The sequence below is a fragment of the Lissotriton helveticus genome, chromosome 7 (genome assembly GCF_964261635.1).
Source record: "Lissotriton helveticus chromosome 7, aLisHel1.1, whole genome shotgun sequence".
Classification (NCBI taxonomy): Eukaryota; Metazoa; Chordata; class Amphibia; order Caudata; family Salamandridae; genus Lissotriton; species Lissotriton helveticus.
Window position 1 is genome coordinate 91000240 of NC_136068.1, and position 17588 is coordinate 91017827.

A 17588-nucleotide genomic window follows, 5' to 3' on the forward strand; every position below is an offset into this window, starting at 1 on the left:
ACTCCATCAAACTAGTGTCCGCTTCTCTTTCCTTTTCATAATTGTCCACATATTCCTCTTTAGTTTCGGCCCTGAACTCAGCCGATGTGGTACTTTGCCTCGTCTCAAAGTGATTAAATTGTTTACTCTTGTATTTTATGCTTTTCCGCTCTTTTTCTGTATTTATTATGCGCTCTCCCTCTCCTTCGAATTCTCTGTTTTTCCCAAAATTGTCTTCACTACCTTTTCTCACTTGTTTCTTACGTATTTCTCTTTCGTCCACCCAACTTTGGAAAGTTTCTCGTTTATCCTTAAGTTGGTCCTTAGCTCCTACTTTTCCACCTTCTCTATTCCTAGCAACTCCTTCCAAAACTGCCAAGACCTTACACGGCTGCGTTTGAGCGATAACTGTTTCACCCTTAGTTGCAAACATGCTCTGGATCCTTGCCGGCTCACTGATGAGCCCGTCATTTTTTCCTTTGGGAGATATTCTCAATTTCATTTGATCCTTCCACCCTAGCAGGGTGGGTCCACTTTCCGTTATATCTATAGCACTCCTAGTATAAATTCCCTTGTACATTAAATCCACGACTTTGTGTCCTAATACTTTAATGTCCTCCCCAGTGTACATTTTTAGGGATAAGTTGGATTCTTTAAGCTCATCTCCATTTATTTTAGCTAGTTTTCTGTTCCATTCACTCTTGCTTGCCACACTACAACGTGATCCAGAATCTGAGATTATTTCAGTCTCTACTCCGCCTTTGACGATGGTACACATCGGGATTATTTTGCTTGCTTTAACTTCCACTTTACTATCCCTTCTTTCCTTCAACCCTTCATCCCTTCGTACCTTTACAGAAGAGGCTTGTATATCATGTTCATCCAACACATTCAAACTGTTCTCATAACTATTTCTGTCAGTTTCTTTCCTGAACACTCTTTCCCTTTCGTAGTACATTTTCCTTCCTCCAGTACCCAAACAGCTAAGTAATATTTCAGCCTTTTTCTCAGGTATAAAAGGAACTTCCTCTTCCTCACCAACAGATATATAATTCTCAAAATATTCTTTCCGCTGACTCCATTTAGCGATACTTCTTTCATCCCCCTCCATAAACGGCATAGGTGGCTGTAAGCGTTTTTTGAACCTAACCTTCATCTCTACCTTATCTGCGTAGCTGGCACCTTCTCCATTCATCATTGGCTCCGGAAGCAATAAATCACCCTTTTATTTTTTCTTTTTTTTTCTTCTTGCTAATAAATTTCTCTTTACTTTGCCTCTTATGTTCAGGCCGTCGAGATTCTTATTCTGTTGGTCTATTGTCCTGAATTTCCCTTAGATCACTCAATATACTTTGCTCGGTATGCCTTTAGATTAATGATCCTTGTCAACCACAGGTCAAAGATCACCAGAAATCACGTATCACTCGCTAGGCGCGCTTCCTCTTCATCTGTGTCAAACACTCCACCAGGGGTTCTCTTCATTCCCTGCCCCTCTGAGTTTTCCTCACGCAGCTTCAACCTGCTGCCTTGGTACTGTTATCTACTCGGACGCAGGGGTCAGACTTATCGTCTGTTCCTTTGCAAATTCCACACGCAGCTTCAAAACACTGCCTCAGTTCCGTTTTACACGTGGCTTCAGGGGTTAAATGCCTTCCCTGGTCCTCTCAGACTTTCAAACAGCTAAAAAAATGCTGCCTCAGTGAATTTTCAATCGTGGGAACCCGGGTTCGCTACACCCCCTGTTCCTCTGCACATTGCTCACGCAGTAACAACTCACTGCCACCGATCAGTTTCAAAGGTTTACTGCACCCTATGTTCCGCTCACCGCTCCTAACAGTGTTTCACAGGCTCACTGCAATTCATATCTATCCAGTTTGGGTCCCCTTCGGTTCATCTTCCTCACAATGATATAAACAATAGTTCAGAATTCTTATATACTACTATTCACTCGACTGCGATTTTCCTTGAGATAAGCGAGTACCACCTCCCGATGCTGTCATTCACTCTTGCCTCAAGCGCCAAACACTTTACCTCAGGTCAGTTTCTTATTCAGTGACAGTAACGCGGCTCTTTCCCTGCTCCGCGCTCTTCACCTCACGCAGCTTTATAGGCTCACCTCATAGACTGGTGCGAATCCCTCTGTAACCGACTTGAGTCTTGCTTCCCTGCACCAAAAACATTTACGCAGGAACACCAGAGGAAGTCTCAGTATGCCTTCGCCTTTCTTCCTTTACTCCTGTATAAATACATGAAGTAACGTTGGCTGCGAAGTCCTCTTTCTTCTTTCACGATCGCAGAACAGGAACTTCCCGTCGACAACCCTGCGGTTCCTCGGAGCAAGACCAGCTAAGTCTTCTCCCTCACGAGTGTCGACTGCTTCACACGGCCCGCACACCAGTCCTCACAAACCACGGAGGGGACACAGCAAGGTGCGAAAGGGCGCACACCCGGTACCAGGAACAAAACCAATACCCACGTAGTTCGCCAGTCCAATCACTTCGACAGCTACACTCCTGCCTCACGTTTCTAAACGGCCACCTGTTAGGCTGAAGTCTGCTTGGATTAGAGAATACAGCAACCAGATTTCTTGCCTTAGACCCACACTGCTCCTGGCTCAGCTCCGATTCCTGTCCGTTGTCCTGTGTACTTCTTTTATCAACTGGGTGAGTCTTCCTTATCACTTCAAAACTCCGCACAAGTATCAAATTTATCCAGGGGGGATACACCACACTGACCCTGGCTCAGCTCCTCGTCCTCGTCGCCAGAAAATGTAGTAAAGACGCACTACTCCAAGAGGGTTCTTAATATCAATTTATTAGTCATGAGCAAACAGGTGTTCCCAGCTGGGCGGTCAGCTCTCACCGCCAACATTCCAACCCGAGCTCCAGGAGGCAGAGCGGACAGTACCAAGTGGGGATGGGGAGAGGGGTGGGCAAAGGGGGAATAATGGAAAGAGAGGTTACAACACGAGGTCAATTAAATGCTAAACATAAACTTACAAGTGAATTTACTTTAATTAATAGGTCTCTAACTGTTTTCTGCAAAGTATTTCTTATGCAGTGTTAAATACAGATATAACAACATATATCGTTGCAAAATTCATGATTTTCATGCGTATATAGCACAGTGTAAAAATGTATAAGAAACACAGGCTTGCAATTTTTTTCATAGACCTTCGAGAAAGTTATGGAAAGCAATGTAGCAACGTTGCCTATTTCACAGCAAGGGAATATAATCGAAGACCTATGGATTCTCTCCCTCCAGGGACTAACACTATTACCAAGTGTTCTGCACCAAAGCAGCAGGGTACGGATGAAAATTACCATTGTAGACACAAATATGGTGGAGAAAAAATGATTGTACTCGTGTGCAAATCATCACTTGATAGTGGTTCTCATATTGCCTCCCCCTTGCCTCAAGAAATGGTGAGACAGATACATTTACCAGTACCAGACCACACAGCAACTTCACTTTTAAAGAAACCTCTTCAGACATCTTTTCTCCCAAATAATACTAAAATGACTCAGACCCGGAATTCCAACAGACACATAAAAATGTGAGACTTATCTTGATGGAGTACTGTTCCATAGTGGACATTTGGACACGGTGCTTGATGGGTCTGATACACCAGCAGATGGTTTCACAAAATACAAGGGGCCTCTTTGTGAAAAGTGACGCATCTCTGCGTGAAAACAGCGATGCGTCACTTTTCACTGCGCTCTCCTTGCGACACTAACGATGCGTCATATTTACAGTATGACGCATCATGTCGCAAGGAGTTACGGATACGTCAGTATTTCTGAAGTATCTGTAGGCGCAAAAGTGACGCATTGCTGGAGTGTGTCACAAAAGTGACGCAACTCCAGCAATGTGTACTTTCACATGGGCAAGTCCCATATTGTTAGTGCCTGCGTCAGTCTTATGCCTGCCATGAGACAGGCGTAAGATTTTGACGCATTAGCGTCCAAGAAATGGCGCAGTGAAATCTTATAGATTTCACTGCGTCACTTCTATGACTCTTTCTTGCGTCAAAATGCCCCCCTTGCATACATTATACCTTGGGCAGGTATAATGTGGTGCAGGGATTTACAAAGTGATGCATCTACCTAGATGCGTCACTTTGTAAATATGGTGCAACAAGGCACATTTTTTACTCCGATGGTGTGTCACAAAAAGTGACGCACCAGCGGCGTAAAAGCATAAATGAGCCCCAAGACGTGGTTCTGTACCACAATAGGTGTTTGAGGTAATTATCAATGGAGTCTTGCACCACTGCAGGATTAGACACACTAGTAAGCATCAGGCACTTGTCCAAAAGAATTGCCTTGGGCTGGAGTACCAACACGGGTGATACATGCCACCCTGCCAGTGAGGGCGATTATACATATTAATGGACAGCTTTGGGCTGGTCACACTTGACACAGCCCGCTAGCTGGAGCAGGGGCAGCTCCAGACTGGCTGGCACCTTAAGCAAATCATCCAATTTGTGTACTGTACTCCAAGGTTACACCTAGGATTAGGGACCTGGACAACCCATCAAAGAGGCTCCTTGGCAGAGAAGGAGTCCTAGAAGTACATAGATGAAGTGTCGCTGCTGAGATATAAATAATGCTCTTACGGACTTTGCCGGACACAGAAATATCAGACTATTCATGACCTATGTTGATAATGGTCAATAAAACCTGAGGTGTTTTTGCAAATATATTTCAAAAAATGGTGTAGGAGGAGAATCATGTTGCTGCATTTTCATATTTTCAAATGGAGAACACCCACAAACTCCTTTGGAGGGGTCTAGCTCAGCAAGGGTGCAGTGAAGTGCCTACTACACCTTCTTGAGTTACACAGGAAAGGTAAATAGTTCTTAGTGCCTCTTCTGAATTTTGATCTGTGGTTCAGTGGTCACAAGATAGAAGCAGAAGCTAGTACATGACACTGGACTAAATAACATATCAAGACACACCTGTAGGACGGTGTTCAAGGGTGGCAATGGAATCAAACATGGCTTGTGAAAGAGACAATATAAAAATCACAAAGGAAAAATAAAGAGAGCATGAAATTAGGAAATAAATGAGAGAGAAGAAAGGAAGATGGATAGGAAAGAAAGAAAGAAAGAAAGAAAGAAAGAAAGAAAGAAACAAACAAACAAACAAACAAACAAAGAAAGGATCAATCATGGGTCTAAGCCACATGCTTTGCTAACTCACTTAGTGCAATGTGGTTAAAATTGGGTGATATTTTTTTGGAGGGCAACTCCCTTGTAAAACTTCTCCAAACTCCCTTTGGAGAAGTGTGGCTCAATGGTTAGAGCGGCAGACCCTGATGCAGAGGTCTAGCCCGGGACCAGGGTTCAATTCCCCTCCTCGGCGGGTCTTGGGCTCAAAATTCCACGGACCTGATAATTCTCGCCTCTGTGCCTATTCCAATCATGGAGTCCCATTCTGCAACTCTGGGCAATAGCTTGCTTAATCTCACAACGGCCCCCACAACGCTAAGGATGCCTGACCTCCACCTTGGGGGTGCCCAGGAGTGGACACTTCACAGGGAAAGCCAGGATGGGTTCCACAGCGGTATTCGTACAAGCGCCTTGAGACCCTTGCGGGTGAGTAGTGCGCTATACAAGTATCAATTTACAATTATTTTTTTTTACTTGTGGATTAGTATCTCTGCTCGTTCAAAGTAATATGGAATTATGGGTAAATAATTTACTGAGGTTGGTTATAGACCCCAGCACAACCAATGGAGTCCCTTTAAGACACTCCTATGGCAGGGAACCCAGCCCCCGCCTCTCCCCTTATCCCTGCAGTTCAGAGAGAGGGGCGCCTAGGCTTCTTCTCCCTGGAGGAGGCCCCCAGCTCCTTTCTACTGTGATGCAATACGGCAGGTCCAAACAGTGAGCAGAGGTCGCTGTCCAGATACCGCCTGCTGCTTGACAAGTCCAAGGGCCCGATGTAGGAGCCCTAATACCGGTCGGAAACGGCCGAATTCGGCCGTTTCCGACCGGTATTACGCTTTTCTTATGTCGGGAGCTACATAAGTACAGATTCGGTAATTTTACCGATTCTGTACATTTACTGATTCGGTAAAATACCGAATCGGTAAATGTACAGAATCGGTAAATAGAGATGTAGGTGGCACTCTGAAGAGTGCCACAGGCCTTCAAGAGTCGGTATTTTACCACCCAATCCAATTGGGTGGTAAAATACCGAATCCATGTGTGCATGCACATCTGTGCATACACACCTGTGCCATGTGACACACAGACATGCCCTTTGGGCATGTCTGTGTACCACATGGCACACAAGCCTGTAATCGGGGTGCTAGAGGGTGTCAAAGTGACACCCCCTGCACCCTTGCAAGAATAGGTAATTACCGAATCGGTAAATACCGATTCGGTATTCCACATTGATTCCTATGGGCTTCAAGGCCCATAGGAATCAATGGGGGATACCGATTCGGTATTTACAGAATCAGTAAATACCGAATCTTACAGATTCTGTATTTACCGAATCAGAATTACCTACATTTCCCCCCCTCTAATTTACCACTTCTTAAATACCGAATCGGTATGATTCGGTATTTTAGAAGTGGTAAATTAGATTTACCTACATCGGGCCCCAAATGCGCTGATGTTCTCCGATAGAAATAAGAAAGAAACCTGCAAACTGTAGCTTTTGTTGCTGCTGATGTAAACAGGCGTCCCACAGTCTTTCTGGGAAAGTGAGCAGGGGGGTGAAGAAAGAGAGGAAAGTCCAGAGGGTGGGTAGAAACCCAGGAGAACAAAAACATCAAACGCCAGGGGAGTGCAAAAGACGAGAGAGAGAGAGAGAAAGAGAGAGAGAGAGAGAGAGAGAGAGAGAGAGAGAGACAGAGATGAATAGACAGTTGTGTGCATATGCATTTGTTTGAGTGTGCGGGAATTAATGAGCGACAGAGAGAACGAGAGAACAAATGCATCGATGAGAGAATGATTGACAAGCAAAAGGAAAAAGGCGACCAGTGTAAGGAAAAGGGGCAGAGCAAAGGTGTGCATGTGTGTGTGTGTGTGCGTTCGTGTGTGAGCCAGAGAGCAAGGCCTAAAAAACGACATATGCATGAGACACAGCTCAAAGGGCCATACGTATCATGCCCAAATGCGTTCGCAAACGCTGAAATTCGCAGAATTTCGGCGTTTGCGAACGCATTTTCGCTAAATGGTATGTATCACACAAATCTGCATGCAAAATAAGGAATCGCAAAATTTGCGATTCCTTATTTTGCGATTGCATTTAAGGAATCGCATATTTTGCGATTCCTTAAATGCAATGTAAGAAGCCAAAAAAATTTGCTAAATGTCCTTAAGGAATCGCAAATTACCACCAACTTCTAGTTGGTGGTAAGTTGCGAATTCCTTGAAAAATGCACATTTTTACATTTTTACATTTTTCAAAGTGCCATGTGACGCACATACATGCCCCATGTGCACCCATGCATATTTCAGGGGTGTAACAGGGTGTCCTTTGGACACCACTGCACCCTTGAAAATATTCTCAATTTGCGATTAGCAAATTGCAAATCGCAAATTGTGAATAACTTCTCATTCATTCCTATGGGCCTCCTGGCCCATAGAAATGAATGGGAAAGTATTCCTTAATTGCGATTCGCAATTTGCTAATCGCAATGAAGGAATTTTAAGAAATCGCAAAAAAAAGCGATTTTGTACATGTATACCTATTTGCGATTCTCAAATAGCGATTTCTTAAAAATCGCTATTTGAGAATCGCAAAACTGGATGATGATACATATGGCCCAAAGTGAGAGAGAAAAGGAGGACAGTTATCAGGAAAGGAGAGAGGGGGGTAACTATCGTTTGTGCATTGTGCCAGAGCCAATGACAATACGGAGACACAGGCCAGCGGAGAAGGGTGAAAGGAGAGGCGCATTAAGAGAGAGAACAGGGAGATGGAACAGATAGAGAGAAAGAAGTTGGGATGGACACAAGGGGGAAGACAGAGAAGGAAGAGGGCGTCTGGAGGCGCAGCTCTGCAGGGCAGCTTCATACCCTGGAAGTGATAGAGGGAAAACAGATTCAATGGTCTGTCTCTTAAAGAGAGATGATGGACAGCACTCTATGATAGAGGTGGGCTGACTCTCCATATCAATTTAAACAACCAATGGCTAGCCATGCAAATCACTTATAGTGTCATTGAGAGAACATGACATTCAATCAGGCTCTGAACTCTTGATAACACTACTTTCTAGAATACATTTTTATTAGTTTTTATAAGAGATGACATACAGTCCAAGATAGGCCACTGTCTGACGTCCTAGCAGCTGATCTAGTGCATCCATTGTAGAGCAAGCGTTTTCAAAACACAACATGTGTGTTAGACCTGGCATCCTTGGCATGGTTTTCCCCTGTATTTTTGCCTCTGCCTTCTGTGTTTTTGCTGTGTGCTTGACTCAGTTTTTGCTGGTATAGATGCTTTGGGCACTTTGCCACTGCTGATCAGTGCCAAAGTTCAGGTGCTCCCTCTGTAACGTTTGAATATGGATTGGTGTTTTCATGATTGGCTTGTTTGATTTACTACTAAGTCCCTAATGCAGTGCACTGTGTGTGTCCAGAGCCTGAAGGTCAAATGCTGCTAGTGGGCCTGCAGCACTGATTATGCCACCCACACAAGCAGCCTTGTAAAAGGTTCTCAGAAATGCCACTGCAATATCTGTGGGTAGTTTGGTACTGCCATGTCGACCTGGCAAGTTCACCCACTTACCAGGCCCAATCCTTCCCTTTTCTCACATGTCACCCCTAAGATAGGCCCAAGGCACCCCTGGGGGCAAGGTGCAGTGTCTGTGAAAGGTAGGAGATGTTTTGATGTGTGTAACATGTCTTGATAGTGAACTACAGGGAATTTTGTTTTTCACTATGGAAAGGCTATTGGTCCCATTGGATAGAATGGGGGTTTATTTATAACATCTTACAAATATTGCTTTCAATGGGGACAAGATAAGGTAAACTTTAGTATGTCTGAACTCAGAATATAAAGATGCTTCTTTTAGTAAGGATGAATTTTACATTCTGTGTTTGACAATACCACTTTTAAACAGTGGGTATTTTCTTGCTTAGCCATCCTGTGTGCCTCTGCTGGTTTGTGACTTGCAATCTGGCTTAGGAGTGACAGGTCTAGGATTGTGCATTCACTGTAGACAGCCACTGGGATGAGGGGGGTTGAGGTGTGTCTTGCCTTTCCTGGATGAGTCAGGGCTGAGCTGAACAGACCTGGCCTGCATTTAGAGTAGGGGGGGAGATTTCCTTACACCTGAATGGGCCTGATCTGTCTTACAAATGCTGTCTTCACCTCTTGCTGGGAAGCTGGACCAGAGAGGACAGAGCTGGTATTGACTGAGCACAGAGCCTCTCTTCCACAAAAGAACAAAGGAAAATGCTGTATAAATATTGGGGACCAGACCCCTGGACTTTAGATTACTTCTGGACTTTAGATAAACCTCTGCCAAGGAGAAGAGCTGAGAAAGCTAAAGGAGAGAAACTGCCCCATTGCTGTGTATCCTGCTTGGAGAAGATCTCCAAGGGCTTGAAGTAGAGCTTGCCTCCTGTTCTGAAATCTCAGAAACACAAATACTTAACCACCATCTCCCCTGAACTTCCTTGCTGGGAGTTCTTGCCTGCCAAGAGTTGCCTGTTGCTGAGTTGGGTCTCTGGAGGTTGTTCCTGCTGTTGGGAGCTGGAAAAGAGATGCAACTCTGAGAAGCGTGACATATCTGCACCTGTTTGTGACGCATTGGTGAAGAAAGCAACACAGTGCCTGCATGCGGCTGGAGAAATCGCTGAACGCTGAATCCCGTGCACTGATTTGCGAAGTCCGAGCTCACTGCATCGATTCCTATGCAGGCCCTGCTATGTGGCTGCATGAACGAACGCATCATAGGATTGTGTCTGGAGAGACCACAGCAGTTTCCGCAGCCACATCAAGAAACAACACATCCCCGATCCTCACTCATCGCACCGGGGCACCAAGTCTACAAGAACGCTGGGCTGTAGTACGAAACCAAAACATCACCTCCCCTTCAGTAAGGCACAGAGGCATCACCTCCCCTGCACGAGATTAAGGAATTGACGCATCACCTCGCCTGGATTAAGGAACCAAAAAATCACCTTCCCTGGTTATAAGGAACAGATGCATCACCTTCTCTGCAGCTGTTTTTGTTTATGATTGTCACACATCCAAGGTACTGTGTTGAAAGTGTCACATCTATAGTTTGCTATGGACCGAACTGATTTTGCCTTCTATTGATTACATTTTAATTACTGTATTGTGGATTTTTGTCGTTTTTGGTCTTGTTTGGTTTAGATAAAGATTACCTATTTTTGTAAACTTGTGTAGTGTCCATTTGTAGTGTTTTCACTGTATTACTGTATGTGTGCACAAATACTTCTTACACAGCCTCTGAGATAAGCATGTCTGCTCGTGCCAAGCTATCAACGGGGTGAGCAGGGGTTATTTTAGAAGTGCATCCCAACCACCGTGACTAGGAAGAAGGGTCCCTTCTTGGACGAAAGTGCAAACCATTGCCAACCAGAGACCCCCATTTCTAACAATGTGTATTTGTATAGTGGACGTTCACCGCAAAGGGTATCTTGGCGCTGAATAACAGATGTTTATTGTAACCCAACGGTACTCATTTTACTGACCTCAGATGAATGAATGGTTGAGTGGACCCACTGGGATTTTAACCTGTGGCCATGAGCTCAAACACAGGACCCTAGAGTGGAGGCATTAGTCTAAAAAGCCACCAGACAAGACAATGTTTAACTATGTCCTTTTTGTCCAGTGGGATGTCTATCTTCACAAAGGCTGGTTCCGCTGGTGTTCTCTGATGCCTTCCAGCATTCCCAGGTGAACAAGTGTGTGTGAAGGGTCTATGGGTCTTCCTAGGACAGCATTTAGAGTGCAGAACACCTGTCATGCTGCATCAGGTGACAATCCCATACCAGCTGGAAAAACTCTCTAACCTCATTATGGCAACTTGTGCCTTTAGAGTAGGACACCCTGCCCATTCTGTGAAGTAGATGTGCAGTGTAGTAGACCCTATGCAAATAATTGAGTTGGATCAAGCACAGTCTTACTGATATGACTTTTTCACGAGGTGCCATTGTTGCATTTTACCAATCAAGTTAATCTTGAGGACTTAGGATGTCTTCTTATTTGGGCTTAATGTGGCAAACAGGTCTGAGGATATGGACACAAGGGAGGGGTAGTTTGCCAACATGTCTTCCTTGCCTAGATGGTCGGTCATCAGCTTGGCATCCAAAGGGTTGTTTTTTTACCAGATTAGTTCCCTTTGATGAACAAGTCTCAGCATGCCTCCACAGCAATTGCTGTAGAGTCCAATTTCAATCCGTAGAGCGGAGAAAGGGGTCATTTGGTATCCCTTCCATACTTCTAATATGCCTGGGTGGAGTTCGAGGAGATCCGCTATGAAGAACTCCAGGAAGTTACCAAAAAACTCCACCAGGCTACACACAGTTCCGCATGTGGTGGAGTATGTTACATTGCACCATTCTTGCTGATTTATAGGGCCGGGTGTTTGTCCCAAGCAGTAAAATCAGAGCGAACTACACCATTCACAGTGCAAGAGTGCGATGCTCTTTCTGTTACTCAAGTAGATGTTCTACACGAGTTGTAGCTTCCTCAACACTAACAGAAGGTTTCTCAATGCAAATGGTAGCGGACATCCGCGACCGCCCGCATTGAGAAATCTCACCAGGAGGTATTCTGGACTAAGATTTTTCTCACTCACACCCACCAACTTAACATTGGCAGGTGCAAGTTAGGAAAAAACTCAACTCCATGGAGTTTTTCAGAACTCCAAGTGCTGCTCCATGGGAAAACTCTGCAAACTCTATGAGCAGAGCAAAATTTCACACCCAGGCCTAATTCCTACCAAGACCAATATCATGAATCCACTTAGTGTGTTGAGGCATAGAAGTCACGTGTCATGCCACAGCGGATCCTCCTGTGTTAGCCTGTTCCGTTACCCCATCCAATAGAGAGTTTTCTTCCAGCAGTGTAGGTTCAAAGTCATCATCGGAAGGAGGGACTTGGTAACCGGAGAGCCATGTAACAGATCCAAAAGCTGTACACCATCCATGGAGTAATATGCCTAGATTAACCCTTTGAGCTGGCCAGTAGTATAGGTGAATATCGGCCATTATCATCCGTCCCCTGTAAACCATTTTAAGCATTTGTTGTGTGGAGTTCAGGGTTGTCTACCTGTCCAGAGTGACGTTAGTGCCTTCACATTCAGTATGCCCAAAAACACTGGTGAATCTCGCAAGGAATGTACTGCTGGGGGGCGGGGGCATATAAAATTTGAAATGTACAATTGTTTTATAGGTAGTGACATTGCATAAAATAGAGATTGGCAGTTTGTTCCAGTACACCAAGGGGCATATTAACAAGGGCTTTATCTCTGCTTTTTTGGCTTTAAAATCCAAAGAAGCGGAGATAAAAATATCGCCCTATCAACAACAGGGTGCTAACATGCAAAATCGCATGTTAGCACCCTCTTTTACCACGCTTCCCTTTGCATCTCTAATCAAGAGCTAAATAATAGGAGAAATGTCAACTAAGCGGCATTTCTCCTATTATCAAGCTTCACACTAACGCTGTTAGAGACAAAAAAAGCAGCGCTAACCAAGGTTAACGTTGCTTTTTTACGTCTGCTAATTTTCAGACTTAGCCATGTAATCCAATGGGAGGTGGATTTCATGGCTAAGTCCACCATGGGCTATCAACAAGGGTATCTCTATCCTTGTAGTTATATCGCTGCATTACCAGCGATAACCTCCCAAAATGCCGCTATCGCTGGATTTTTTATCGCCCAGGCAGTTAGCTTTGTTAAGAACGCGATAACCAGGCAATATTATCCAGCGATAGCGGGCGTTAAAAAAATTAATGCTAAGCGCCCTTAGCGTTAATTTTCCCTGTTCCTTGTTAATATGCCCCCAGGTCCTTTGTTAGCTTTCACATTAAAAGGGTCAGATTGGAACCAGGCCATGCCACACAGTTAGAGAGCTGCTCCGAACGACTAGGAGCAGCAAAAAAATGGCGCAATCCAAGGACTATGCTGAAGGCCAGCATCTGAAGTCGCAAGAAGGCAGTAGGGGATAAAGATTTGTTTTAAGTATTTAATGCAGGGAAGTGAGTGGCTGTTGATGGTCATGTCTGTGGGTCTAGCTGAGTGTGTATATTACTTGTTTTCTTTCATTGTTTTTTTTACCTCGAACCACCCTTTATTCTGCATCCTTCAACCTTTTTCCCTTCTGTCTTCTTCTCCTCAGTTGCTTTGTTTTTCATCATTTCTTTTGTTTCCCATTTTCCCTCTTACAATCTACCTCTCCTCACTCCTACTCCCATTTCTTATTCACCTTTACATATTTTTTTCTCCTTTTTCATTCTGCTTCTCAGTACAGGAATTTCCCATCTACAAGTGCAGAACCAGGTAGGCAGAGAAGATTAAAACCAGTTTTTATCTAAAAGCTCTATTCCTATTCCAATTCTTCAAAACACTTACAATTAGGTCACATTTGAGGAATTGTCAGAAGTTTTGAAATTTCTGCTGGGCATAGGAACAGTCAGCGACTGATTTTGGAAGTAGGTTGGACACCCTTCAAGAGACGTTGGCACCATTCTTCTACACTTCCCTTTTTTCCAGCACCTCCTTAGGGAGGCGTTAAGTCATTTACAGATTTCCAACACTACCATTTATATATTTTATTTATAAATAAAAGGACATAAAAACCCATTTGGTTTTGAGGCTTCATCAAAAAAACGACTCTAATTCCAAGAGACTGGTCTGCTTTAAATGACTGGCAGACTTTAGGCATCTTTAGAATTCAGGAATACACTCTAATGGCCCAATTCACAAAAAATAGAACATTTGTCCATGGAAACGTCCTCCAACGAACAGATGGAGATTTACTATTTTCTGGAATCTACAAACATCTTCAGTTGTACGCTAGGAAAGCTGCACCAGGGACAGGTATGCTTGAGTTATATATGAGTACATATTCAGTACACAGAAATTATAATATAGTGTACAAAGGGCTGCTTTTATAGTTTTTTAACTTTTTATCTTGGTTCTTGCTCAATTTCAACTTGTGGTGTTCACATTGATTTCTCCTCAGTTCTCTGCCAACACATGTTTCAGGCCTTAATACCTGGCTTTTTTTAGGACTATTTCAGGATAAATGGGGCATCTTTACAATGCCCTGTGTCGCCGGTGCGTCATTTCTAATTTGGGCACAAGTGATGCACTGGCCGCTCAAGCAGCTTCTAAATAACCCCCAAAGTTCCTTTTAGGTGTTCCTGGGTCCTTGTAAATTGAGTTAGAGAATAACAGTTGGCTGTTGTTTTGTTGCAGTCAGTGTGGCATGGGTCTCTCTCTAAAGTCCATAATGCTTTCTGTTGGTAGGTATCCAGGGCCGAACTGGGCACCAAAACCGGCCCTGGCAAACGGCTCGGCCGGGGCCCCTGGGGGAGGAGAGGGGTGCGGCCGAGTTGTTTGCTTGAGCCAGTTTTGCCAATTTTGTTACAGGGGGCCGATATTGCAGTTCCCCTGTAACAAAAATGCCCCCGAGATGGCCAGAACTGGCCCCACTCTAGCGGCCCACCAGGGAAACCCCTGGTGCCCGCTACAGCCAGTCCGGCCCTGTAGGTGTCAGTGAATTCAGTCAGCATATAAATGTTTGATACTTATAGACCTAGATTTACAAACACTTTGCATCAGGTTTGTGTTACTTTTTTATTGCAGACCAAACGCAGTGTTGGATTGGCCTTATAATTTGAGTTGGATTGTAACCTACAGTAGTGCAGGTAGCAAAATATGATGCTTTGCTTTACTTTGCGTCAAAGAGGTGTTCCATGGGTGAAGCATGGGCATTCCTGTGAACCCATCCATGAATTATGATGCAAATCTATATCTATAAAGACGTGCAGACATGTAGTCAACATCTAAACACTGTGCCTCCCTGAGGCAGGAGTAACGAGTGCAAGTACTTTTATTTTTCCTTGCTTTTTCTTCTACATGTTAGGCATTCAATAGGTTCAGTTGATCCAACACTAAGCTCTAAACTTGCCATATGTGTAAACCATGTTTTAGGAAAAGGAGATGAAGAAAGCGACTGGGAAAAAACACATCTTTATTGAGTGACAGGTTTCTGCTCTATATTTCAGTTTCAGGCGTGTGCCTGTAACCTCTGTTGCAAGAGAGTGGTAACCCTATTGTGTAAATCCAGAGCCTGTGGGTCTGTGTAATCTCTCAAATACCCCAGCACTATGAGACCTCATGACACCCTTTCCACTGGGATCACAGCACACCAGACGCTGGACGCTGTTTTTCCTCGTCTCCTGGTTGTGTTTCTCAGCCTCCTCCACCTCTTTCCCTCTTTCATTCTTTGTCTACCTCCCCTGCTCCTATCCCCTCTCCCCTGAATCTCTCCCCTTGCCTGCTTTTTCCCTTACGCATATGTTTTTAACGCATGTAACTATGCTCCAGCTGTTTGTAACTATGCCCTGAAACTGTGTAACTTGTAACTAAGTAACTTGTAACTATGCTCTTAAACAATGCTCGTCCTCAGGTAAAGCGCTCTGATACCTCCGAGTCTAGCCAGCGCTATATACAACTTTTCAAATAAAATAAATAAATAAATGAAGGCAAGAAGTGTTGGACCAGATGGGAGGGAGATGTGGGGATGTCCCTCCATCCCACTTTGCAGAAAGGGAGTGGAGGCCTGTGGTCATGTTACGTCACTCTCCTCTGGTTATATAAATATTTGACTGACCCATATCCCTTATTCCATGTTAAAGAGGCGACAATAGAACTGAGAGAGGACAACAGGAAGCACTGAAGAGTGAGTGTCAGGCAGAATGAACCCCTGGATGCAGCAACAACGTACACTCTTCCTTCATTCCGCTTCCCTGGTCCTCCTTTCTCATATATGAAACAAACTTAACCTGGTCCACAGTGATAGGCAATAATTCAATCATCAGTTGTGATAGCCACTACTACAGACTCAACGTAGTCTATTAGTCATCCTGATTCTATCAACAACGTGTGCCTCTTTCATATCTTCTATAAACCCACTCTAAATGTCTATATGTGGTTGCTTGTGTGTCAAGCAGTCACTCTACTAACTATGTAGAAAAAGGTGAAAAAGGTGTGAGGGGGAAGGAAGGAACCTCACGGGAGCAACCACCAGGGAACTACTGACTGGTACTCGTCAGTGTGTTCCTCTTATCATCATCGGCTCCTTCCAACCCAAAGAAACAAAGTTGCAAAGAATAATGTAAAAGGGAAACAATGATAAACAACTCAAATAGTGGTAATCCCTATACTACATATATGTGCACTACAACCCCCTGGGAAGTGAGAGCCGCTATCCGGCGCTCAACTACTATTAAAAACTGGGTCAGGTATCCCTGGCTATCTGAAACTTTATTCTGTGCTGGGTACCTGCACCTATTAATTCTCATATACCATTTTTTTTTTTCTCCCAAAAAATTCAGATGGAATTATCAATTTAACACTCTTCGCGTCTTAGTAACCATGCGTGAAAATGAATCCGAGCAGGTCCTAATTTGGAATAATAAAAACATGCCTCCCTAATGTGCTCAACATTAATCATTGTTAAGACAGTTACTATAGCAGCACAGTTGGAATTTATAGAAAATGAAGTCATTGGAAGTAGTGGAGGGTAGGGCCTCTGCAGAGAGGGTTGCTGGTTCTCTCTACAGAGGCGCCTTCTGTTTCTTTTCTGGCTCAATTTCTGCCTTTTAACACATATTATGCAGAGTATTTACTACCTTATGTCTCAAGCATCTGCCCACGTTTATCATGGTACTTTGCCGCCCAATGCTAGGTACTTTTTTTAATATCACCTATCTTATTTTGTCACCTATGGACGCTAGTTCACGAGTGGTCGACTAAGTTGTGGGCATAATGGGCAAACCTTTTGAACCAGTTGAACTCTCTCAAAACATCCCTGAGCTCCTCCCTCATAGGTGAGGGGGTTGTAGCCCTCAGCTGTACTAGGTTTTACAGCCGGGAGGAGATCCCAGATGATGAAGCATGTCACCTCTGGTGGGTGATGGGATTCCGGGGCATATGAAGGTAATTCACATTTTGCGATTCTTAAATAGCGATTTTTAAGGAATCGCTATTTGAGAATTGCAAAATGGAATGTAGGTAAAAATTTGCAATTTTTTAGCGAATCTCAAAAATTCCTTAATTGCGGTTAGCAAATTGTGAATCGCAATTAAGGAATGAGTGTCCCATTCATTCCTATGGGCCTCTTAATGGGGATACATTCTCAAATTGCGATTTTCTATGAGAAAATCGCAATTTGAGAATCGCAATTCCAAGGGTGCCAGGGTGTCCAAAGGACACCTGTTGCACCCCTGGAATGTGCCTGTAAGTACATGTGGCGCACATACATGCCCTAAGGGCATGTCTGCGCGCCACATGGAACTTTGAATTTTTAAAAAAATTTCATTTTGAAAGGAAATCGAAAAATACCATCTACTTGGAGTAGGTGGTAATTTGCGATTCGT